Source organism: Schistocerca gregaria, chromosome 6 (genome assembly GCF_023897955.1).
Source record: "Schistocerca gregaria isolate iqSchGreg1 chromosome 6, iqSchGreg1.2, whole genome shotgun sequence".
Lineage (NCBI taxonomy): Eukaryota > Metazoa > Arthropoda > Insecta > Orthoptera > Acrididae > Schistocerca > Schistocerca gregaria.
Genome location: NC_064925.1, coordinates 30421970 through 30444139, shown reverse-complemented (window position 1 = coordinate 30444139; position 22170 = coordinate 30421970). Strand labels below are relative to the sequence as shown.

General features: G+C 48.0%; 20 non-coding genes across 20 annotated transcripts; all 20 read right to left on the bottom strand.

The window, feature by feature from the left end:
- Positions 1 to 263: 263 nt before the first annotated feature.
- On the bottom strand, positions 264 to 336 carry Trnaa-ugc (transfer RNA alanine (anticodon UGC)). The gene has a single exon. It is a non-coding gene; the product is annotated as a tRNA-Ala (tRNA).
- A 1017-nt stretch (positions 337 to 1353) lies between these two features.
- Trnaa-agc (transfer RNA alanine (anticodon AGC)) lies at positions 1354 to 1426 on the bottom strand. Its single transcript has one exon. It is a non-coding gene; the product is annotated as a tRNA-Ala (tRNA).
- Positions 1427 to 1839: 413 nt separating this feature from the next.
- Trnaa-ugc (transfer RNA alanine (anticodon UGC)) lies at positions 1840 to 1912 on the bottom strand. Its single transcript has one exon. It is a non-coding gene; the product is annotated as a tRNA-Ala (tRNA).
- A 1017-nt stretch (positions 1913 to 2929) lies between these two features.
- Positions 2930 to 3002, bottom strand: Trnaa-agc (transfer RNA alanine (anticodon AGC)). The gene has a single exon. It is a non-coding gene; the product is annotated as a tRNA-Ala (tRNA).
- Positions 3003 to 10584: 7582 nt separating this feature from the next.
- On the bottom strand, positions 10585 to 10657 carry Trnaa-agc (transfer RNA alanine (anticodon AGC)). Its single transcript has one exon. It is a non-coding gene; the product is annotated as a tRNA-Ala (tRNA).
- A 413-nt stretch (positions 10658 to 11070) lies between these two features.
- Positions 11071 to 11143, bottom strand: Trnaa-ugc (transfer RNA alanine (anticodon UGC)). The gene has a single exon. It is a non-coding gene; the product is annotated as a tRNA-Ala (tRNA).
- A 1017-nt stretch (positions 11144 to 12160) lies between these two features.
- Trnaa-agc (transfer RNA alanine (anticodon AGC)) lies at positions 12161 to 12233 on the bottom strand. The gene has a single exon. It is a non-coding gene; the product is annotated as a tRNA-Ala (tRNA).
- Positions 12234 to 12646: 413 nt separating this feature from the next.
- Trnaa-ugc (transfer RNA alanine (anticodon UGC)) lies at positions 12647 to 12719 on the bottom strand. Its single transcript has one exon. It is a non-coding gene; the product is annotated as a tRNA-Ala (tRNA).
- Positions 12720 to 13725: 1006 nt separating this feature from the next.
- Positions 13726 to 13798, bottom strand: Trnaa-agc (transfer RNA alanine (anticodon AGC)). The gene has a single exon. It is a non-coding gene; the product is annotated as a tRNA-Ala (tRNA).
- A 413-nt stretch (positions 13799 to 14211) lies between these two features.
- Positions 14212 to 14284, bottom strand: Trnaa-ugc (transfer RNA alanine (anticodon UGC)). The gene has a single exon. It is a non-coding gene; the product is annotated as a tRNA-Ala (tRNA).
- Positions 14285 to 15290: 1006 nt separating this feature from the next.
- On the bottom strand, positions 15291 to 15363 carry Trnaa-agc (transfer RNA alanine (anticodon AGC)). Its single transcript has one exon. It is a non-coding gene; the product is annotated as a tRNA-Ala (tRNA).
- A 413-nt stretch (positions 15364 to 15776) lies between these two features.
- On the bottom strand, positions 15777 to 15849 carry Trnaa-ugc (transfer RNA alanine (anticodon UGC)). Its single transcript has one exon. It is a non-coding gene; the product is annotated as a tRNA-Ala (tRNA).
- A 1006-nt stretch (positions 15850 to 16855) lies between these two features.
- On the bottom strand, positions 16856 to 16928 carry Trnaa-agc (transfer RNA alanine (anticodon AGC)). Its single transcript has one exon. It is a non-coding gene; the product is annotated as a tRNA-Ala (tRNA).
- A 413-nt stretch (positions 16929 to 17341) lies between these two features.
- Trnaa-ugc (transfer RNA alanine (anticodon UGC)) lies at positions 17342 to 17414 on the bottom strand. The gene has a single exon. It is a non-coding gene; the product is annotated as a tRNA-Ala (tRNA).
- Positions 17415 to 18431: 1017 nt separating this feature from the next.
- Trnaa-agc (transfer RNA alanine (anticodon AGC)) lies at positions 18432 to 18504 on the bottom strand. The gene has a single exon. It is a non-coding gene; the product is annotated as a tRNA-Ala (tRNA).
- A 413-nt stretch (positions 18505 to 18917) lies between these two features.
- Positions 18918 to 18990, bottom strand: Trnaa-ugc (transfer RNA alanine (anticodon UGC)). Its single transcript has one exon. It is a non-coding gene; the product is annotated as a tRNA-Ala (tRNA).
- Positions 18991 to 19996: 1006 nt separating this feature from the next.
- Trnaa-agc (transfer RNA alanine (anticodon AGC)) lies at positions 19997 to 20069 on the bottom strand. Its single transcript has one exon. It is a non-coding gene; the product is annotated as a tRNA-Ala (tRNA).
- Positions 20070 to 20482: 413 nt separating this feature from the next.
- On the bottom strand, positions 20483 to 20555 carry Trnaa-ugc (transfer RNA alanine (anticodon UGC)). The gene has a single exon. It is a non-coding gene; the product is annotated as a tRNA-Ala (tRNA).
- Positions 20556 to 21561: 1006 nt separating this feature from the next.
- Trnaa-agc (transfer RNA alanine (anticodon AGC)) lies at positions 21562 to 21634 on the bottom strand. Its single transcript has one exon. It is a non-coding gene; the product is annotated as a tRNA-Ala (tRNA).
- A 413-nt stretch (positions 21635 to 22047) lies between these two features.
- On the bottom strand, positions 22048 to 22120 carry Trnaa-ugc (transfer RNA alanine (anticodon UGC)). The gene has a single exon. It is a non-coding gene; the product is annotated as a tRNA-Ala (tRNA).
- Positions 22121 to 22170: the final 50 nt, after the last annotated feature.

The following is a 22170-nucleotide window of genomic DNA, read 5'->3' as shown; positions in this document are numbered from 1 at the left end:
GAAGTGGCACGCATCACGTCGAAAATAGAATTCGGACACCGCTCTGAGTAAGACGAACGTGTTGTCCACTCTCTAGACTTCAATGACGTTAAGCCGTGATACCTAAGACAGACCTGCACTCGATGACAGCCGGTCCCCACACATACATCTTGCTCTCCTTACGTCAGTATGCATCATACAAGTCTGTGACGCTGGCTTTGCAACATCTTGCGTGCTTTTAGGTTCGCCGCGATCAACACTTGGCATCCACTGACCACAAAACATGGAGGCGCCGGGGCTTGAACCCGGGACCTTTCACATGCAAAGCGAACGCTCTACCAACTGAGCTACGCCCCCATCCGCGACCAAACTGCGCTATTCTCCATTCCTTGAGACTCTGATGTGCACGGACACGATGCTTGGTTGGTTTGTAGCGCTGAAGGGACCAGAGTACAAAGGCGCGGACACGTTCATATACACAAGAGTTCCAAGTAGTTTCGATGCTCTGGTATTACGAATGCAAATTCCGTCTGTTTTTAACGTCTTAAATTGAAAGGGGGGTCACAAATTGCTCCGTTTTCACTCCTTGTCGACAATCACACAGCACCTGAGGAAACAAGCACATCTCGAGCCCCATTCTGCACTCCACTGTTCATGCAAACTCAGTGCCTCGCTCTTTGCTACTGTGTACCACTCTTGTCGTCCAACTGCAAAACACTTGGCCACAACAAGTTTCCACGTCTCCATTGCACTGCGCAAACTACGAAACGCTCCCCAAACATGGCACTCGCCCATGCAGCCGACTTTTACGACTTTACACGACGCTCACGCAACGCTCACGCTAGTGACAGCCTCATTTATAGTTCGACGTCGCCCCAAAGCGAATGAGCACATTTCGCCTACGGCTTAGGCCGCCCTCCTAGTGTGGCTGCTCGGTGTCTGCAGGCAGCGAGGGGCTGCAAGCTTCCTGCGTTCGCACCTATGTCACCTGTGCTTGCTTGTCAGAGACAGACTATCGCAAAACATACAAATCACTCCATGAACTGATTGCTACGGCATCTGTTATCAGAAGTCACAACTAGCAACACCAGTAGCAGCCGACTGCACGCAAAGAATAGGAATGTGCAGTGGGATTTACGTGAACCCGGCGTAAGGCAGATCTTTCCGACGTAGGCTTAAGAATGTTATGGGAACACTTGTACTGTTTGTAAATTAAGTGTAGGAGTTGGAGGAGGGTGCTTCCTGCGCACGAATAACAGCTCGCTTGCCAATTGTGGATGCTAATCGTTCTCTTGTATCTGCCTAGACACATCTGCTGGCTGTGAATTACTCCACTTGCATGGCAAGGTGCGCATGTAGGGGTGTTAAAAATTCTGGAGGCGCTGGGTATCGATCCCAGTACCTCTCGCATGCTAAGCGAGCGCTCTACCATCTGAGCTACGCCCCCTCCATGATAAATTGTGCTACATACAGCAATATCAATGTCACAGACGCTTGCACTCCCATTATTCCGCAGACAAACACTACTCTCTATGTATCTGTGAGGGTGTCTTTCAGGTTTCGTGCATTCTGTATTGAATCGTAGTTGGCCACAATGGAAGTGGCACGCATCACGTCGAAAATAGAATTCGGACACCGCTCTGAGTAAGACGAACGTGTTGTCCACTCTCTAGACTTCAATGACGTTAAGCCGTGATACCTAAGACAGACCTGCACTCGATGACAGCCGGTCCCCACACATACATCTTGCTCTCCTTACGTCAGTATGCATCATACAAGTCTGTGACGCTGGCTTTGCAACATCTTGCGTGCTTTTAGGTTCGCCGCGATCAACACTTGGCATCCACTGACCACAAAACATGGAGGCGCCGGGGCTTGAACCCGGGACCTTTCACATGCAAAGCGAACGCTCTACCAACTGAGCTACGCCCCCATCCGCGACCAAACTGCGCTATTCTCCATTCCTTGAGACTCTGATGTGCACGGACACGATGCTTGGTTGGTTTGTAGCGCTGAAGGGACCAGAGTACAAAGGCGCGGACACGTTCATATACACAAGAGTTCCAAGTAGTTTCGATGCTCTGGTATTACGAATGCAAATTCCGTCTGTTTTTAACGTCTTAAATTGAAAGGGGGGTCACAAATTGCTCCGTTTTCACTCCTTGTCGACAATCACACAGCACCTGAGGAAACAAGCACATCTCGAGCCCCATTCTGCACTCCACTGTTCATGCAAACTCAGTGCCTCGCTCTTTGCTACTGTGTACCACTCTTGTCGTCCAACTGCAAAACACTTGGCCACAACAAGTTTCCACGTCTCCATTGCACTGCGCAAACTACGAAACGCTCCCCAAACATGGCACTCGCCCATGCAGCCGACTTTTACGACTTTACACGACGCTCACGCAACGCTCACGCTAGTGACAGCCTCATTTATAGTTCGACGTCGCCCCAAAGCGAATGAGCACATTTCGCCTACGGCTTAGGCCGCCCTCCTAGTGTGGCTGCTCGGTGTCTGCAGGCAGCGAGGGGCTGCAAGCTTCCTGCGTTCGCACCTATGTCACCTGTGCTTGCTTGTCAGAGACAGACTATCGCAAAACATACAAATCACTCCATGAACTGATTGCTACGGCATCTGTTATCAGAAGTCACAACTAGCAACACCAGTAGCAGCCGACTGCACGCAAAGAATAGGAATGTGCAGTGGGATTTACGTGAACCCGGCGTAAGGCAGATCTTTCCGACGTAGGCTTAAGAATGTTATGGGAACACTTGTACTGTTTGTAAATTAAGTGTAGGAGTTGGAGGAGGGTGCTTCCTGCGCACGAATAACAGCTCGCTTGCCAATTGTGGATGCTAATCGTTCTCTTGTATCTGCCTAGACACATCTGCTGGCTGTGAATTACTCCACTTGCATGGCAAGGTGCGCATGTAGGGGTGTTAAAAATTCTGGAGGCGCTGGGTATCGATCCCAGTACCTCTCGCATGCTAAGCGAGCGCTCTACCATCTGAGCTACGCCCCCTCCATGATAAATTGTGCTACATACAGCAATATCAATGTCACAGACGCTTGCACTCCCATTATTCCGCAGACAAACACTACTCTCTATGTATCTGTGAGGGTGTCTTTCAGGTTTCGTGCATTCTGTATTGAATCGTAGTTGGCCACAATGGAAGTGGCACGCATCACGTCGAAAATAGAATTCGGACACCGCTCTGAGTAAGACGAACGTGTTGTCCACTCTCTAGACTTCAATGACGTTAAGCCGTGATACCTAAGACAGACCTGCACTCGATGACAGCCGGTCCCCACACATACATCTTGCACTCCTTACGTCAGTATGCATCATACAAGTCTGTGACGCTGGCTTTGCAACATCTTGCGTGCTTTTAGGTTCGCCGCGATCAACACTTGGCATCCACTGACCACAAAACATGGAGGCGCCGGGGCTTGAACCCGGGACCTTTCACATGCAAAGCGAACGCTCTACCAACTTTTTTTTTTTTTTTTTTTTTTTTTTTTTTTTTTTTTTTTTTTTTTGTGTAAGGAACTTGGCAGCATGAGGCAGGCGGAGGCAAAGCGGGCAGGGGTCAAAATCTCGAGGCCTGGCCGCGATGTCTCCACCCAGTCCTGTTGCTGAGGCGTGTCTTTATCATAGTTTTCAATAAGAAATTTTACATCATGTGGATACGTAGATATATGCTGTTTTGCCTTCGAAATCCTGAACCAAAAGATGCTTCATTTGAAACAAAATTTATGTCATGCCGAGGCAATAGAGATTGAAGGTTATTACTTTAGTGCTTTTTTTTTTTTTTTTTTTTTTTTTTTTCTCATCCACTGCTTCTCTGCAACCTAGCATACTTCTTTGTAATATATAATAAAGTTGTAGGAAGTAGTGGACCCTGAACCTGTATATTATTTTTTTTTAATTTCTGTTTAGTTTTTTTATTGTTATTATTATTATTTTTGTTTGTTTGTTATTTTTTTTATTGTAAAAGAAAAATCTTCATGGAATGTGAAGAAGGAATTTTATGTTAAGGCACTAATTCCATAGCCTCCTTTCCTTCTTGAGATTAATAATAATAATAAAAAAGTATGTTCCCTTCCATGGAAACAAATGAGACTTCCTTCTCAGTCATAAAATGAATGTATAAGAAAACAATTTATCTTTAATCCTGCGATACTGGCTTTCGGCTTCGGCTTCTTCTGTGCAATAAACAAAATAGCCTTCTTTGCCAGCAGAGGATAAGTGATTGTAATATGAAACTGTAAAATTGTACTTCTCCCCAATTGTTTTTGTTTAAGCGTCGTTTCGCTTAAATAAACGATTTTTGTTTATCTCGTTGGCTTGTCAACCAATGCCCAGTCGCTCGAATACAATTTTAAGCATATTGCCGTAGTTTTTCTTGTGGTCTTTATATTTCAGGGCGGTATAAAAAGCACACTTCAAGTACATGTAAAAATCAGTGGAATTGTCATTTCCCAGGTGATTAATTACGTAATTCACATAGTGTCCCATTAACCAATGGACCGAGTTGTTTTTTGCTGCTGGAAAATAGCAAGTCTGAGGCCTGAGGAATGTAACAGGGGGAAAATTTTCCACCGAAGATCTCGTAAGAAAAGCCAGTTGTTCCCTAATCCAATTACAGAGTTGTAGATTGCCACCGCACGTGAATCTGTGCACTAACGTGTCGATCAATTTACATTTGAGACATAGGTTCGTGTCGCTAACGCCGATTGCATGTAACCTTTCATTGGTGCTTACGGTCTCATTCACTGTTTTATACCACGCTGACTTGACGTCCGATGGTAGACCACGCATATTAATATTTTTCCATATGGCGTCCCAATCAGTGTGTGGGTATTTACTTTCCAATTTGTTTCTCCCCTCCATTTTCTTTCGATGGCACAGAATATCGCGGGCCGTGATCCGTCGTGAGTTGATGATGACACCGCCGAGATAGCTGAATTCCACAAAATATACACGAACGTACTGGAGCCGGTTATTTATTGTTTGCACATTCACCGGCGCCTGTAAACTGGCAGGCCTGACAACTTCAAATAATTTAGTTGTAATGCTATCAGCGTGGTCGCTAAGGATAGTGGCGGTCCTTTTTATAAAAAGCGCAGACGCCTTATTTCTGATGTCAACTAACCCCAAACCTCCATTCCTGGGATCTAAGGTCGCAGTTCTTGCGTCGACTCTGAATATATCCCCTCTCCAAAGATAGCTGGCAATGGTAGACATTATCTTTTTTCCAATCATTTTCGGTAGTGGGAAGATCTGTGCTATAAAGTAACTCCTGGAGAGAATGCAGTGGTTAATGAAAATCACCCTCTGAACTTGGTTCATGTTACGGTGGAGGTTTTCTCTTGTTGTTCCAAGAAGTTGTCCCGACGTATTTCTCCAATTGATAGCTGCCATTTTTAACGGACAAGGTGTCAGTGTTATTCCTAGTGCTTTGCATTGGGTGACCATTGTGGCCCAGGCTAAGGTGGTATGTTGAAAACCCCGCAGGTTTAGGAGTTTGCTTTTGTTTGCGTTGACACCTGCTCCGGAGACTCTACAGTACTTTTTAATTAGCGTTTCCAATTTCAAAATGTCGTCGGGATTTCGCAGGACGACTCCGACATCATCGGCATAGGCGTTTATGACTGTTCGGTGACCAGATAATGTGATGCCAGTTAGAGTGGCATGAACACTGCGGAGGAAAGGTTCTAATGAAAGCACGAATAGGAACATGGAGAGGGGGCTTCCTTGAGGAACGCCGCGCCTGATCTGAATCTGCTTTGTCCTCTGGCAGTTAACTGATATACAAGCGCTGATGCCTGTTGCAACATTTCTGATCACACTTACGACTCGCTCATTAAAACCTATTTTGTTCAGTGTGGCACTAAGGAATCTATGATCCACACGATCAAATGCTTTCTGGAAGTCAATAAACATGATAGCACATTTTATGGTGGTCACAGCAGTGATTGCAATTATATCTCTATATTCAGCTATGCTTTTGAAAATGCTCTTGGTAGGCACACAGGACTGGTATGGACTTACTATCTTTTTGGCCAACTGTGAGAGTCTGTTGTTTAAAATTCTGCCGATGATTTTATAATCGGAGTTTAACAGGGAGATAGGACGAAAGTTGTTGAGGTTTCTTTTTGCAGCATTTTTTGGGATTAGTACTATTGTGCTCTCTTTAAAAACAGCAGGTAAATGCTTTCCCTGAAGCACCTCGTTCGTCATTCGGGTAAACATGTCACCAATCAGTGGCCAGTATCGTTTATAAAATTCAACAGGCAAACCATCCGGTCCCGGCGATTTCCTCAGAGGAGATTTGCAGATGATTCTGTGGATATCTTCGTTAGTACACTCAACGAGAAGGTCTTCGTTTTCCTCGTCCGAGACCTGTGGAGCTATGTAACTAAGGAACTCATCGAAGGACTCTTCACATACCGGGTTGGCAGTGTATAGGTCTTCGTAATATTTGTGCACTGCATTGACGATGTCTCTCTGAGTCGTGAGTGTCTCGCCAGTTTCAGACTGAAGTCCATCAATGAAGGTGCGTCTCCTGTTTCTTTCGTGCTTCAGTAGATGGTACAAGGAAGCATGTTCATCCTCCACGACTGTCTTAGCCTTGGATTTTAATTTCAGACCCTCCATCTGCTGTCTTTTAAGACTGAGCAATTTGGCCTTAGTTTGCTTGATATCTGCCAGACGGACGTTGGAAGTGTTCGCCTGCTCATATAAATTTCGCAGCATGGTATAATAAAATTCTATGGAATTTTTCAAGTCTTTCGATCGTTGTACACTATACTGGATGAGAACTTTTCTCAGTTTAGGCTTTGCCCTGTTGCACCACCAGTCTAGTACGGAGACGTGTCTATCTGCAGAGCGGAGGCACAATGCCCACGCTTCTGTCAAACTTTCTTCTAATCCGTCGTCCTGCATCAGTGACGTATTAAGGTGCCATGAACTTCTAAAACGGCGAGTGGGTTGCGCAGTAAGGTTGATGGAAGCTAGCACGGAGCTATGATCAGAAAAGTAAACTGGAATCGTCTCTGCTTTAATGAAGGAGCTAACTAGACTTTGCGATATGTAGAGTCTGTCGATCCTGCTACGTGAGTGAGGACCTAGGAATGTAAATGCCACAAATGTGGGATACATTATTTCCCAAGCATCTTTAAGCTGTAAAACAGTGACGAAACGCTTCAGTTCAATGCAGTTATTAAAATTCGGAACCTGGTCTTTCTTATTTATCACACAATTAAAATCACCGCCTATTATAAGATCTTTTGGGTTTTTCCGTAATAAATAAATGATTTCTTCTTTATAGAACTGTGCTCTTTCCATTCTATTGGATGTGCCAGAAGGGGCATACAGATTGATAAGGGTAGAACCAAAGACTTTTATACCTATCGCTCTGCCGGAGTCCAACCTCTCGATATCCGAGACAGGAATCCCCTCCCTGACTAAAATTGCTGTACCGACGTTGGTGTCAAGTGAGACATTTAAAATCGCCAAATATCCAGGCACTGTAAGATTAGTCAGCACTACTTCCTGTAGGAAAGCAATGTCCGTCCCTGACTCATATAAATAATCCTTGAGCGCTGTAACTTTAGTCACGGATGTAATCCTGTTAATATTGATAGTCGTAATTGTATATGCCTGGGACATTTAGTTTGCATAAAAAGTAAATAAGTGATTAAAAAGATAACAAAATATTAATAAAAAAAAAAAAAAAAAAAAAGACGTGCAGCTTCTAGAAGGGAGAAACGACTCCGCTTAAACAAACATCTAAAAGAATAGTCAGTATTTGAAGCTCGGTAAACACTTCATCTGGTTCCTCTGAAATATGACTAAGACAGTAGTACAATTAGAAATGAAACTGGTTCAACAAAATCCTTTTTTTTTTCATCTTACAGCCTCATTTTGGTGCAGGATTCCGAACATCTCGGGTTTTAGTTTTACCGAGGGGCTTTGCATCACTAATGTCACTTGAAGGTACCTCCTTAGGTCTTTCCGTGATGATTTCATACAAGACGTTCTTGGCCGTCGCTTCCTCTTGTGCTGGTTGTTGTTTGCTTTGGTTACGGGAAGCTTTGAGATTAGGATGCGGTTTGAGTCGGCGTCTTCGGACATCTTGGTTCAACGCGCCGTCATTCGGATTGTCTATCTTTACCACCGTTGTGACCGAAGCTGCCTCAACAGCGTCCTTTTTACGAGTGCCATTTCCTTGTTCTTCCGTCACTAGCTCCAGAGCACTGACTGAGTCGGCGGTTTGTGGGTCTGTAAGTTCTTGAGTTGGGTTCCGCTCCGTCACCTCTTGTGCTTCGGAGTGCGCCTCTTCCGTCTCCGCGACAATCGTTACTGCGTCCCCTCCGTGGACCGTTTGTACCTGTTCAGCCGCCGACAGCGGCCGGGTTGCCTCAGCGGCTGTCGTCACGTCAATACATGTACTGTTTGTTTCCTCGAGCACATCCGCATTACACTGCTTCTGCTTGCGGGTGGAAGGCGAATTACGGGCGGACTCGCCGTCCGAGCCGTCATCGGTCGTTTCCAACGGTCGCTTCTTATTCTGGAGATCGCAATCGGGAACAGAAGGGTGTGATGTAATGACGCTCAGGGGAGGGAACTCCGTAGTAGTTATGGCGGGCACTGCAGAAGTACATGCACCACTGTCGTTAACCGAAAGAAGGGAAGTGCTATTTGGTAAGACATCGCTGAGGGTCAGTTTTTGACGCTGTGTTAGATTGTTCCGAAGAACAAAAACACGGCGCGGACAATCTTGTCGGAAATGACCTGTCTCATTGCAAATATTGCACGTGCGCTCCTGACCAGAATACACAACATGTGCTTTATGGCCTGCAACGGATATATGGGACGGAATGTTGGCTTTCACCTCCATTTCAACGGATCTAATGCCATTAAAACACTGTATCTTGTATAGCTTCGACCATCTTTCGTTATAGATAGATTTAACTTCGCCATATTTAGATAGAGCGTCCTTGATCAACTGATTATCAATTTCAATTGGAACATTCAAAATCCTGACATTGGTGTACATGATATCAGCTTTTCGTACAGAGACATTACTTTTTGAACCGTCTCGATGAACAAATTCGACGGAATTACCCCATTTTGCAAGCAACTTATCGACTGTCACTGAGTTCAGAAATTTAACAAAAACACAGTATTTTTCAGCATCTAATTGCGTGGTATGAACAGAGTCAGAAGTTATACCGATTACCTCAGTCAGCCAATCGTGGATTTCCAGCGCAGTGGGTTGGACCGGCCGTGTTTCTTTCTCGAACGAGAAGACTAAAGTGTTCTTCCTGACGGCGTCAGACATGGTCGTCGGTTCCGACGAAATTCCGGCAACAACCGAAATTGCGGCGAAGCACGAGACGTGGAACGGACGAAAGCACTATAAAAACACTTATCAGAGACACCACTCAAAAAATAACAGCGAAAATGTACAGCTAACTCCACGTAAACACCAAACACCGGCGATAGCGCTAACGTACGCGGAGTAAACAACAAGCACGTCCGACCGCGGCGACGGCTAAAGCCAGAATGCGCCAACTGAGCTACGCCCCCATCCGCGACCAAACTGCGCTATTCTCCATTCCTTGAGACTCTGATGTGCACGGACACGATGCTTGGTTGGTTTGTAGCGCTGAAGGGACCAGAGTACAAAGGCGCGGACACGTTCATATACACAAGAGTTCCAAGTAGTTTCGATGCTCTGGTATTACGAATGCAAATTCCGTCTGTTTTTAACGTCTTAAATTGAAAGGGGGGTCACAAATTGCTCCGTTTTCACTCCTTGTCGACAATCACACAGCACCTGAGGTAACAAGCACATCTCGAGCCCCATTCTGTACTCCACTGTTCATGCAAACTCAGTGCCTCGCTCTTTGCTACTGTGTACCACTCTTGTCGTCCAACTGCAAAACACTGGGCCACAACAAGTTTCCACGTCTCCATTGCACTGCGCAAACTACGAAACGCTCCCCAAACATGGCACTCGCCCATGCAGCCGACTTTTACGACTTTACACGACGCTCATGCTAGTGACAGCCTCATTTATAGTTCGACGTCGCCCCAAAGCGAATGAGCACATTTCGCCTACGGCTTAGGCCGCCCTCCTAGTGTGGCTGCTCGGTGTCTGCAGGCAGCGAGGGGCTGCAAGCTTCCTGCGTTCGCACCTATGTCACCTGTGCTTGCTTGTCAGAGACAGACTATCGCAAAACATACAAATCACTCCATGAACTGATTGCTACGGCATCTGTTATCAGAAGTCACAACTAGCAACACCAGTAGCAGCCGACTGCACGCAAAGAATAGGAATGTGCAGTGGGATTTACGTGAACCCGGCGTAAGGCAGATCTTTCCGACGTAGGCTTAAGAATGTTATGGGAACACTTGTACTGTTTGTAAATTAAGTGTAGGAGTTGGAGGAGGGTGCTTCCTGCGCACGAATAACAGCTCGCTTGCCAATTGTGGATGCTAATCGTTCTCTTGTATCTGCCTAGACACATCTGCTGGCTGTGAATTACTCCACTTGCATGGCAAGGTGCGCATGTAGGGGTGTTAAAAATTCTGGAGGCGCTGGGTATCGATCCCAGTACCTCTCGCATGCTAAGCGAGCGCTCTACCATCTGAGCTACGCCCCCTCCATGATAAATTGTGCTACATACAGCAATATCAATGTCACAGACGCTTGCACTCCCATTATTCCGCAGACAAACACTACTCTCTATGTATCTGTGAGGGTGTCTTTCAGGTTTCGTGCATTCTGTATTGAATCGTAGTTGGCCACAATGGAAGTGGCACGCATCACGTCGAAAATAGAATTCGGACACCGCTCTGAGTAAGACGAACGTGTTGTCCACTCTCTAGACTTCAATGACGTTAAGCCGTGATACCTAAGACAGACCTGCACTCGATGACAGCCGGTCCCCACACATACATCTTGCTCTCCTTACGTCAGTATGCATCATACAAGTCTGTGACGCTGGCTTTGCAACATCTTGCGTGCTTTTAGGTTCGCCGCGATCAACACTTGGCATCCACTGACCACAAAACATGGAGGCGCCGGGGCTTGAACCCGGGACCTTTCACATGCAAAGCGAACGCTCTACCAACTGAGCTACGCCCCCATCCGCGACCAAACTGCGCTATTCTCCATTCCTTGAGACTCTGATGTGCACGGACACGATGCTTGGTTGGTTTGTAGCGCTGAAGGGACCAGAGTACAAAGGCGCGGACACGTTCATATACACAAGAGTTCCAAGTAGTTTCGATGCTCTGGTATTACGAATGCAAATTCCGTCTGTTTTTAACGTCTTAAATTGAAAGGGGGGTCACAAATTGCTCCGTTTTCACTCCTTGTCGACAATCACACAGCACCTGAGGTAACAAGCACATCTCGAGCCCCATTCTGCACTCCACTGTTCATGCAAACTCAGTGCCTCGCTCTTTGCTACTGTGTACCACTCTTGTCGTCCAACTGCAAAACACTGGGCCACAACAAGTTTCCACGTCTCCATTGCACTGCGCAAACTACGAAACGCTCCCCAAACATGGCACTCGCCCATGCAGCCGACTTTTACGACTTTACACGACGCTCACGCAACGCTCACGCTAGTGACAGCCTCATTTATAGTTCGACGTCGCCCCAAAGCGAATGAGCACATTTCGCCTACGGCTTAGGCCGCCCTCCTAGTGTGGCTGCTCGGTGTCTGCAGGCAGCGAGGGGCTGCAAGCTTCCTGCGTTCGCACCTATGTCACCTGTGCTTGCTTGTCAGAGACAGACTATCGCAAAACATACAAATCACTCCATGAACTGATTGCTACGGCATCTGTTATCAGAAGTCACAACTAGCAACACCAGTAGCAGCCGACTGCACGCAAAGAATAGGAATGTGCAGTGGGATTTACGTGAACCTGGCGTAAGGCAGATCTTTCCGACGTAGGCTTAAGAATGTTATGGGAACACTTGTACTGTTTGTAAATTAAGTGTAGGAGTTGGAGGAGGGTGCTTCCTGCGCACGAATAACAGCTCGCTTGCCAATTGTGGATGCTAATCGTTCTCTTGTATCTGCCTAGACACATCTGCTGGCTGTGAATTACTCCACTTGCATGGCAAGGTGCGCATGTAGGGGTGTTAAAAATTCTGGAGGCGCTGGGTATCGATCCCAGTACCTCTCGCATGCTAAGCGAGCGCTCTACCATCTGAGCTACGCCCCCTCCATGATAAATTGTGCTACATACAGCAATATCAATGTCACAGACGCTTGCACTCCCATTATTCCGCAGACAAACACTACTCTCTATGTATCTGTGAGGGTGTCTTTCAGGTTTCGTGCATTCTGTATTGAATCGTAGTTGGCCACAATGGAAGTGGCACGCATCACGTCGAAAATAGAATTCGGACACCGCTCTGAGTAAGACGAACGTGTTGTCCACTCTCTAGACTTCAATGACGTTAAGCCGTGATACCTAAGACAGACCTGCACTCGATGACAGCCGGTCCCCACACATACATCTTGCTCTCCTTACGTCAGTATGCATCATACAAGTCTGTGACGCTGGCTTTGCAACATCTTGCGTGCTTTTAGGTTCGCCGCGATCAACACTTGGCATCCACTGACCACAAAACATGGAGGCGCCGGGGCTTGAACCCGGGACCTTTCACATGCAAAGCGAACGCTCTACCAACTGAGCTACGCCCCCATCCGCGACCAAACTGCGCTATTCTCCATTCCTTGAGACTCTGATGTGCACGGACACGATGCTTGGTTGGTTTGTAGCGCTGAAGGGACCAGAGTACAAAGGCGCGGACACGTTCATATACACAAGAGTTCCAAGTAGTTTCGATGCTCTGGTATTACGAATGCAAATTCCGTCTGTTTTTAACGTCTTAAATTGAAAGGGGGGTCACAAATTGCTCCGTTTTCACTCCTTGTCGACAATCACACAGCACCTGAGGTAACAAGCACATCTCGAGCCCCATTCTGCACTCCACTGTTCATGCAAACTCAGTGCCTCGCTCTTTGCTACTGTGTACCACTCTTGTCGTCCAACTGCAAAACACTGGGCCACAACAAGTTTCCACGTCTCCATTGCACTGCGCAAACTACGAAACGCTCCCCAAACATGGCACTCGCCCATGCAGCCGACTTTTACGACTTTACACGACGCTCACGCTAGTGACAGCCTCATTTATAGTTCGACGTCGCCCCAAAGCGAATGAGCACATTTCGCCTACGGCTTAGGCCGCCCTCCTAGTGTGGCTGCTCGGTGTCTGCAGGCAGCGAGGGGCTGCAAGCTTCCTGCGTTCGCACCTATGTCACCTGTGCTTGCTTGTCAGAGACAGACTATCGCAAAACATACAAATCACTCCATGAACTGATTGCTACGGCATCTGTTATCAGAAGTCACAACTAGCAACACCAGTAGCAGCCGACTGCACGCAAAGAATAGGAATGTGCAGTGGGATTTACGTGAACCTGGCGTAAGGCAGATCTTTCCGACGTAGGCTTAAGAATGTTATGGGAACACTTGTACTGTTTGTAAATTAAGTGTAGGAGTTGGAGGAGGGTGCTTCCTGCGCACGAATAACAGCTCGCTTGCCAATTGTGGATGCTAATCGTTCTCTTGTATCTGCCTAGACACATCTGCTGGCTGTGAATTACTCCACTTGCATGGCAAGGTGCGCATGTAGGGGTGTTAAAAATTCTGGAGGCGCTGGGTATCGATCCCAGTACCTCTCGCATGCTAAGCGAGCGCTCTACCATCTGAGCTACGCCCCCTCCATGATAAATTGTGCTACATACAGCAATATCAATGTCACAGACGCTTGCACTCCCATTATTCCGCAGACAAACACTACTCTCTATGTATCTGTGAGGGTGTCTTTCAGGTTTCGTGCATTCTGTATTGAATCGTAGTTGGCCACAATGGAAGTGGCACGCATCACGTCGAAAATAGAATTCGGACACCGCTCTGAGTAAGACGAACGTGTTGTCCACTCTCTAGACTTCAATGACGTTAAGCCGTGATACCTAAGACAGACCTGCACTCGATGACAGCCGGTCCCCACACATACATCTTGCTCTCCTTACGTCAGTATGCATCATACAAGTCTGTGACGCTGGCTTTGCAACATCTTGCGTGCTTTTAGGTTCGCCGCGATCAACACTTGGCATCCACTGACCACAAAACATGGAGGCGCCGGGGCTTGAACCCGGGACCTTTCACATGCAAAGCGAACGCTCTACCAACTGAGCTACGCCCCCATCCGCGACCAAACTGCGCTATTCTCCATTCCTTGAGACTCTGATGTGCACGGACACGATGCTTGGTTGGTTTGTAGCGCTGAAGGGACCAGAGTACAAAGGCGCGGACACGTTCATATACACAAGAGTTCCAAGTAGTTTCGATGCTCTGGTATTACGAATGCAAATTCCGTCTGTTTTTAACGTCTTAAATTGAAAGGGGGGTCACAAATTGCTCCGTTTTCACTCCTTGTCGACAATCACACAGCACCTGAGGTAACAAGCACATCTCGAGCCCCATTCTGCACTCCACTGTTCATGCAAACTCAGTGCCTCGCTCTTTGCTACTGTGTACCACTCTTGTCGTCCAACTGCAAAACACTGGGCCACAACAAGTTTCCACGTCTCCATTGCACTGCGCAAACTACGAAACGCTCCCCAAACATGGCACTCGCCCATGCAGCCGACTTTTACGACTTTACACGACGCTCACGCTAGTGACAGCCTCATTTATAGTTCGACGTCGCCCCAAAGCGAATGAGCACATTTCGCCTACGGCTTAGGCCGCCCTCCTAGTGTGGCTGCTCGGTGTCTGCAGGCAGCGAGGGGCTGCAAGCTTCCTGCGTTCGCACCTATGTCACCTGTGCTTGCTTGTCAGAGACAGACTATCGCAAAACATACAAATCACTCCATGAACTGATTGCTACGGCATCTGTTATCAGAAGTCACAACTAGCAACACCAGTAGCAGCCGACTGCACGCAAAGAATAGGAATGTGCAGTGGGATTTACGTGAACCTGGCGTAAGGCAGATCTTTCCGACGTAGGCTTAAGAATGTTATGGGAACACTTGTACTGTTTGTAAATTAAGTGTAGGAGTTGGAGGAGGGTGCTTCCTGCGCACGAATAACAGCTCGCTTGCCAATTGTGGATGCTAATCGTTCTCTTGTATCTGCCTAGACACATCTGCTGGCTGTGAATTACTCCACTTGCATGGCAAGGTGCGCATGTAGGGGTGTTAAAAATTCTGGAGGCGCTGGGTATCGATCCCAGTACCTCTCGCATGCTAAGCGAGCGCTCTACCATCTGAGCTACGCCCCCTCCATGATAAATTGTGCTACATACAGCAATATCAATGTCACAGACGCTTGCACTCCCATTATTCCGCAGACAAACACTACTCTCTATGTATCTGTGAGGGTGTCTTTCAGGTTTCGTGCATTCTGTATTGAATCGTAGTTGGCCACAATGGAAGTGGCACGCATCACGTCGAAAATAGAATTCGGACACCGCTCTGAGTAAGACGAACGTGTTGTCCACTCTCTAGACTTCAATGACGTTAAGCCGTGATACCTAAGACAGACCTGCACTCGATGACAGCCGGTCCCCACACATACATCTTGCTCTCCTTACGTCAGTATGCATCATACAAGTCTGTGACGCTGGCTTTGCAACATCTTGCGTGCTTTTAGGTTCGCCGCGATCAACACTTGGCATCCACTGACCACAAAACATGGAGGCGCCGGGGCTTGAACCCGGGACCTTTCACATGCAAAGCGAACGCTCTACCAACTGAGCTACGCCCCCATCCGCGACCAAACTGCGCTATTCTCCATTCCTTGAGACTCTGATGTGCACGGACACGATGCTTGGTTGGTTTGTAGCGCTGAAGGGACCAGAGTACAAAGGCGCGGACACGTTCATATACACAAGAGTTCCAAGTAGTTTCGATGCTCTGGTATTACGAATGCAAATTCCGTCTGTTTTTAACGTCTTAAATTGAAAGGGGGGTCACAAATTGCTCCGTTTTCACTCCTTGTCGACAATCACACAGCACCTGAGGTAACAAGCACATCTCGAGCCCCATTCTGCACTCCACTGTTCATGCAAACTCAGTGCCTCGCTCTTTGCTACTGTGTACCACTCTTGTCGTCCAACTGCAAAACACTGGGCCACAACAAGTTTCCACGTCTCCATTGCACTGCGCAAACTACGAAACGCTCCCCAAACATGGCACTCGCCCATGCAGCCGACTTTTACGACTTTACACGACGCTCACGCTAGTGACAGCCTCATTTATAGTTCGACGTCGCCCCAAAGCGAATGAGCACATTTCGCCTACGGCTTAGGCCGCCCTCCTAGTGTGGCTGCTCGGTGTCTGCAGGCAGCGAGGGGCTGCAAGCTTCCTGCGTTCGCACCTATGTCACCTGTGCTTGCTTGTCAGAGACAGACTATCGCAAAACATACAAATCACTCCATGAACTGATTGCTACGGCATCTGTTATCAGAAGTCACAACTAGCAACACCAGTAGCAGCCGACTGCACGCAAAGAATAGGAATGTGCAGTGGGATTTACGTGAACCCGGCGTAAGGCAGATCTTTCCGACGTAGGCTTAAGAATGTTATGGGAACACTTGTACTGTTTGTAAATTAAGTGTAGGAGTTGGGGGAGGGTGCTTCCTGCGCACGAATAACAGCTCGCTTGCCAATTGTGGATGCTAATCGTTCTCTTGTATCTGCCTAGACACATCTGCTGGCTGTGAATTACTCCACTTGCATGGCAAGGTGCGCATGTAGGGGTGTTAAAAATTCTGGAGGCGCTGGGTATCGATCCCAGTACCTCTCGCATGCTAAGCGAGCGCTCTACCATCTGAGCTACGCCCCCTCCATGACAAATTGTGCTACATACAGCAATATCAATGTCACAGACGCTTGCACTCCCATTATTCCGCAGACAAACACTACTCTCTATGTATCTGTGAAGGTGTCTTTCAGGTTTCGTGCATTCTGTATTGAATCGTAGTTGGCCACAATGGAAGTGGCACGCATCACGTCGAAAATAGAATTCGGACACCGCTCTGAGTAAGACGAACGTGTTGTCCACTCTCTAGACTTCAATGACGTTAAGCCGTGATACCTAAGACAGACCTGCACTCGATGACAGCCGGTCCCCACACATACATCTTGCTCTCCTTACGTCAGTATGCATCATACAAGTCTGTGACGCTGGCTTTGCAACATCTTGCGTGCTTTTAGGTTCGCCGCGATCAACACTTGGCATCCACTGACCACAAAACATGGAGGCGCCGGGGCTTGAACCCGGGACCTTTCACATGCAAAGCGAACGCTCTACCAACTGAGCTACGCCCCCATCCGCAACCAAACTGCGCTATTCTCCATTCCTTGAGACTCTGATGTGCACGGACACGATGCTTGGTTGGTTTGTAGCGCTGAAGGGACCAGAGTACAAAGGCGCGGACACGTTCATATACACAAGAGTTCCAAGTAGTTTCGATGCTCTGGTATTACGAATGCAAATTCCGTCTGTTTTTAACGTCTTAAATTGAAAGGGGGGTCACAAATTGCTCCGTTTTCACTCCTTGTCGACAATCACACAGCACCTGAGGTAACAAGCACATCTCGAGCCCCATTCTGCACTCCACTGTTCATGCAAACTCAGTGCCTCGCTCTTTGCTACTGTGTACCACTCTTGTCGTCCAACTGCAAAACACTGGGCCACAACAAGTTTCCACGTCTCCATTGCACTGCGCAAACTACGAAACGCTCCCCAAAGATGGCACTCGCCCATGCAGCCGACTTTTACGACTTTACACGACGCTTACGCAACGCTCACGCTAGTGACAGCCTCATTTATAGTTCGACGTCGCCCCAAAGCGAATGAGCACATTTCGCCTACGGCTTAGGCCGCCCTCCTAGTGTGGCTGCTCGGTGTCTGCAGGCAGCGAGGGGCTGCAAGCTTCCTGCGTTCGCACCTATGTCACCTGTGCTTGCTTGTCAGAGACAGACTATCGCAAAACATACAAATCACTCCATGAACTGATTGCTACGGCATCTGTTATCAGAAGTCACAACTAGCAACACCAGTAGCAGCCGACTGCACGCAAAGAATAGGAATGTGCAGTGGGATTTACGTGAACCCGGCGTAAGGCAGATCTTTCCGACGTAGGCTTAAGAATGTTATGGGAACACTTGTACTGTTTGTAAATTAAGTGTAGGAGTTGGAGGAGGGTGCTTCCTGCGCACGAATAACAGCTCGCTTGCCAATTGTGGATGCTAATCGTTCTCTTGTATCTGCCTAGACACATCTGCTGGCTGTGAATTACTCCACTTGCATGGCAAGGTGCGCATGTAGGGGTGTTAAAAATTCTGGAGGCGCTGGGTATCGATCCCAGTACCTCTCGCATGCTAAGCGAGCGCTCTACCATCTGAGCTACGCCCCCTCCATGATAAATTGTGCTACATACAGCAATATCAATGTCACAGACGCTTGCACTCCCATTATTCCGCAGACAAACACTACTCTCTATGTATCTGTGAGGGTGTCTTTCAGGTTTCGTGCATTCTGTATTGAATCGTAGTTGGCCACAATGGAAGTGGCACGCATCACGTCGAAAATAGAATTCGGACACCGCTCTGAGTAAGACGAACGTGTTGTCCACTCTCTAGACTTCAATGACGTTAAGCCGTGATACCTAAGACAGACCTGCACTCGATGACAGCCGGTCCCCACACATACATCTTGCTCTCCTTACGTCAGTATGCATCATACAAGTCTGTGACGCTGGCTTTGCAACATCTTGCGTGCTTTTAGGTTCGCCGCGATCAACACTTGGCATCCACTGACCACAAAACATGGAGGCGCCGGGGCTTGAACCCGGGACCTTTCACATGCAAAGCGAACGCTCTACCAACTGAGCTACGCCCCCATCCGCGACCAAACTGCGCTATTCTCCATTCCTTGAGACTCTGATGTGCACGGACACGATGCTTGGTTGGTTTGTAGCGCTGAAGGGACCAGAGTACAAAGGCGCGGACACGTTCATATACACAAGAGTTCCAAGTAGTTTCGATGCTCTGGTATTACGAATGCAAATTCCGTCTGTTTTTAACGTCTTAAATTGAAAGGGGGGTCACAAATTGCTCCGTTTTCACTCCTTGTCGACAATCACACAGCACCTGAGGTAACAAGCACATCTCGAGCCCCATTCTGCACTCCACTGTTCATGCAAACTCAGTGCCTCGCTCTTTGCTACTGTGTACCACTCTTGTCGTCCAACTGCAAAACACTGGGCCACAACAAGTTTCCACGTCTCCATTGCACTGCGCAAACTACGAAACGCTCCCCAAACATGGCACTCGCCCATGCAGCCGACTTTTACGACTTTACACGACGCTCACGCTAGTGACAGCCTCATTTATAGTTCGACGTCGCCCCAAAGCGAATGAGCACATTTCGCCTACGGCTTAGGCCGCCCTCCTAGTGTGGCTGCTCGGTGTCTGCAGGCAGCGAGGGGCTGCAAGCTTCCTGCGTTCGCACCTATGTCACCTGTGCTTGCTTGTCAGAGACAGACTATCGCAAAACATACAAATCACTCCATGAACTGATTGCTACGGCATCTGTTATCAGAAGTCACAACTAGCAACACCAGTAGCAGCCGACTGCACGCAAAGAATAGGAATGTGCAGTGGGATTTACGTGAACCCGGCGTAAGGCAGATCTTTCCGACGTAGGCTTAAGAATGTTATGGGAACACTTGTACTGTTTGTAAATTAAGTGTAGGAGTTGGGGGAGGGTGCTTCCTGCGCACGAATAACAGCTCGCTTGCCAATTGTGGATGCTAATCGTTCTCTTGTATCTGCCTAGACACATCTGCTGGCTGTGAATTACTCCACTTGCATGGCAAGGTGCGCATGTAGGGGTGTTAAAAATTCTGGAGGCGCTGGGTATCGATCCCAGTACCTCTCGCATGCTAAGCGAGCGCTCTACCATCTGAGCTACGCCCCCTCCATGATAAATTGTGCTACATACAGCAATATCAATGTAACAGACGCTTGCACTCCCATTATTCCGCAGACAAACACTACTCTCTATGTATCTGTGAGGGTGTCTTTCAGGTTTCGTGCATTCTGTATTGAATCGTAGTTGGCCACAATGGAAGTGGCACGCATCACGTCGAAAATAGAATTCGGACACCGCTCTGAGTAAGACGAACGTGTTGTCCACTCTCTAGACTTCAATGACGTTAAGCCGTGATACCTAAGACAGACCTGCACTCGATGACAGCCGGTCCCCACACATACATCTTGCTCTCCTTACGTCAGTATGCATCATACAAGTCTGTGACGCTGGCTTTGCAACATCTTGCGTGCTTTTAGGTTCGCCGCGATCAACACTTGGCATCCACTGACCACAAAACATGGAGGCGCCGGGGCTTGAACCCGGGACCTTTCACATGCAAAGCGAACGCTCTACCAACTGAGCTACGCCCCCATCCGCAACCAAACTGCGCTATTCTCCATTCCTTGAGACTCTGATGTGCACGGACACGATGCTTGGTTGGTTTGTAGCGCTGAAGGGACCAGAGTACAAAGGCGCGGACACGTTCATATACACAAGAGTTCCAAGTAGTTTCGATGCTCTGGTATTACGAATGCAAATTCCGTCTGTTTTTAACGTCTTAAATTGAAAGGGGGGTCACAAATTGCTCCGTTTTCACTCCTTGTCGACAATCACACAGCACCTGAGGTAACAAGCACATCTCGAGCCCCATTCTGCACTCCACTGTTCATGCAAACTCAGTGCCTCGCTCTTTGCTACTGTGTACCACTCTTGTCGTCCAACTGCAAAACACTGGGCCACAACAAGTTTCCACGTCTCCATTGCACTGCGCAAACTACGAAACGCTCCCCAAACATGGCACTCGCCCATGCAGCCGACTTTTACGACTTTACACGACGCTCACGCTAGTGACAGCCTCATTTATAGTTCGACGTCGCCCCAAAGCGAATGAGCACATTTCGCCTACGGCTTAGGCCGCCCTCCTAGTGTGGCTGCTCGGTGTCTGCAGGCAGCGAGGGGCTGCAAGCTTCCTGCGTTCGCACCTATGTCACCTGTGCTTGCTTGTCAGAGACAGACTATCGCAAAACATACAAATCACTCCATGAACTGATTGCTACGGCATCTGTTATCAGAAGTCACAACTAGCAACACCAGTAGCAGCCGACTGCACGCAAAGAATAGGAATGTGCAGTGGGATTTACGTGAACCCGGCGTAAGGCAGATCTTTCCGACGTAGGCTTAAGAATGTTATGGGAACACTTGTACTGTTTGTAAATTAAGTGTAGGAGTTGGAGGAGGGTGCTTCCTGCGCACGAATAACAGCTCGCTTGCCAATTGTGGATGCTAATCGTTCTCTTGTATCTGCCTAGACACATCTGCTGGCTGTGAATTACTCCACTTGCATGGCAAGGTGCGCATGTAGGGGTGTTAAAAATTCTGGAGGCGCTGGGTATCGATCCCAGTACCTCTCGCATGCTAAGCGAGCGCTCTACCATCTGAGCTACGCCCCCTCCATGATAAATTGTGCTACATACAGCAATATCAATGTAACAGACGCTTGCACTCCCATTATTCCGCAGACAAACACTACTCTCTATGTATCTGTGAGGGTGTCTTTCAGGTTTCGTGCATTCTGTATTGAATCGTAGTTGGCCACAATGGAAGTGGCACGCATCACGTCGAAAATAGAATTCGGACACCGCTCTGAGTAAGACGAACGTGTTGTCCACTCTCTAGACTTCAATGACGTTAAGCCGTGATACCTAAGACAGACCTGCACTCGATGACAGCCGGTCCCCACACATACATCTTGCTCTCCTTACGTCAGTATGCATCATACAAGTCTGTGACGCTGGCTTTGCAACATCTTGCGTGCTTTTAGGTTCGCCGCGATCAACACTTGGCATCCACTGACCACAAAACATGGAGGCGCCGGGGCTTGAACCCGGGACCTTTCACATGCAAAGCGAACGCTCTACCAACTGAGCTACGCCCCCATCCGCGACCGAACTGCGCTATTCTCCATTCCTTGAGACTCTGATGTGCA